The sequence below is a fragment of the Aphanomyces invadans genome (assembly GCF_000520115.1).
Source record: "Aphanomyces invadans strain NJM9701 unplaced genomic scaffold supercont1.28, whole genome shotgun sequence".
NCBI lineage: Eukaryota > Oomycota > Saprolegniomycetes > Saprolegniales > Verrucalvaceae > Aphanomyces > Aphanomyces invadans.
In genome coordinates, this window is record NW_008580173.1 from 339,659 (window position 1) to 342,399 (window position 2,741).

Below are 2,741 nucleotides of genomic sequence, written 5' to 3' on the forward strand. Positions count from 1 at the left end.
AAGCTCATAACAAAGTTCATTATACGTCAATTATTTGTAGAATGTCAAGATATTCTCTTAGTGTTGGCGGTTGCAAGTTGAAGAACTTACTGATTTGGTTACCGCCAAAATGGCAGCAATGACAATTTGTAAGAAGCATACCCACAGCGACCACTTTTCAACCGGGGACAAGCGAATCATTCCCAATGTTTTGAAAGTCATAAAAGACCATAAAGATTTGAAAATCTTGAAGTTCCATTCCACTGACTGCCTCACTTACTCATCCATTTGTTGAACTCCATTTTTCAGCACTCAAATTGTTTCCCTTAAAACCAGAAATCAAATGCGGAGCAATACTATACGCAGGATCTCCATACAAAACTTTGTCAATAAAAAACACTTGGATGCAGACTCATGAATTCAAGCAAGCCACTCAAGCGCAAAAGAGTCGTATCATACAACGCCCTTCCACATGCCCATAAGAATGCACACAAATTCCGCCAGTGGCAGTAACCGCTTGATTGTTGAGACAATAAATTCGCTTGTGGCCGCTGTAGATTTGCTTCTGCAAGTTTTCGCCATCGCCAGTGGACGAAATTCGACAGGTTTGCACTTTTGTTCCGTCGATGAACCCAAACACGTTTGTCAGTGGCGACCCCTTGCAGCAACGGCGGCGCAATATCGGTCCATGTTCTTTGCCACAAGCTTCTTGTTGAAATAGAGGAGGGTGCCCCAGCGAGAGTATAGCTCTTGGATGACGCAGAGAAAGTTGTCGCATAGTGCAGATCTTGATCGACCAAAAATGGTTGACGTGGTGTGGAATCGAACGGGAAAGGCCATACCACCCTGGACGATGCACAAAGCTTCTTCACGATGCACACGGTTGCAACATTCGGTCACAATGATGGCAGGTAGGCCCAGAATGTAGATGAGCTCTTTGATTCCAGTAATATCAAACCGAAACTCAAGGATCGCGTTGGCGTCGCTTGTTGCATCAATATTAAACCGGACAGCTGGAATAGTGGGCGTTCAACAATACACATCGCAACCAATGCCATTAGTGCTTTACGCTGACGTGGAGTCCGAGCCAGTGGTAACAACGAAATGAGCTCGTCTTGGGTCAATGTCATTGGGGTCTTCGTGTGGCGCCAAGGTTGACGAAAGCACAATGAGCTCATCCGCATGAATTTTATCCGGAAATATGTAAAGATGTGGATGGTGGTGAAGTGCAAATCTCAAAACTTGAAGTTCCTATCATTACCCTGAGCGCTGAATTTGTCATCTATGTGGTGACAATGATAATGTAAGGATGACTTGCAAAACCTTTCTAGTCTTGTGTCGACTCTTTATTCAGAGCACCCACCACGATCAAACTTCCACTCGTACGGCCACATTGGCAGTGTACCGTAATGCCCTTCGATGCACCAGCTGTACTGCGGCAATGTCCTGTCCACGTATTCGTATGTCGCCGCCAGCTTATGCAGGGGCGAGGGCCATGGCTCACCACGGAAGCCGGGGATCACAATCACGACCCTTTCACAACCGATGATACTTGTGCTGAGCTACCCCCTCCCCTTGCAGCCAACCCGAGCGCATTGTCTATGGCGTCGTGATGACTCGGTAAAAGTTTGGACCACCATAGAGAGATACACGAAAGAGGATGAGCGCACCACCACTCAATGTGACGTGAGCGAGGTTGGGTAGGTTTTGTTGTGAAGTCGAAGGTTTTTCGCACGTGACCACCGACCAGGCCCATGACTATGTAGCCAACTACTGCTTCACATCTCATAGACATTCACGGAACCGCGCAACCGGACAAACGCTGTGATGGTTGCAGATGTATCTCACTGGCATGGCCCAGTAGTCTGTCGTTGGGTTTCATCGCATATGACCCTCCAGTTCGGTCGAGACACTCGTTCGACGCCACATTCTCAATAACATAGCGAACCATTGATCGGTCACTTCGGTGACGAACTCTGACGGTGTATAACTTCATGGAATATTCTCGGTTGGTGCTGATGATATATACATAATCGTGACGGCCAAATCAAGGTTGTTAGCGTGATATGCGAATAAATCAGTTTAGACAGTACTTCGTGCTTGAGAGAACATTTGAATTCGTGACAAAAACAAAGCGAACCAATTATCGGCCACATGTTAACTTGGCTATTGTATACCAAAATTGGTGATTTTGAATCGGCACCTTCATCAGAACTATCAAATATTAGAGAATTATGAATTGTGGAGAGGTAATACTTTTGGGAGTAGTGGTTATGAAAATTCCAGAAACACGGAACGAGGCACCAATGAGACAGGGCGTTTAGTGGTGCCACCAGGTTTCGTGAAATTTATTCCTCATTTTTGATTTTGCCACCAACTAGACCAGTGTTCGCCTTAAACTCTCCGAAAGGAGGGGGGCAGTCCCAAGCCAAACAATCCACCATCCCAAGCACTGGCTTTCCACCGGGGCGGCCTAGGTCTACACCACTTCACGGTCAAGTTGAAATGTTTTTCCAATCAATGTGAAACGTCCTGATAGGTATAAACTTTCTCAAGTGAAGTGATGTGCAAAATTTCGGCCCAACATGAAGAATACTCCAATCAATGTGAAATACGAAAGCGGGAAATGTAGGCGCGTAAGCAATGTGGCTAATGAAGATTTTGGTTCACTTCACATTTTATCTTGCCGCAATTCCCACTCCGCCAAAGCGCAAAGGCCCGACGACCGAGGTAAAGCAACGTGTGCTTGACTCGTATCAACG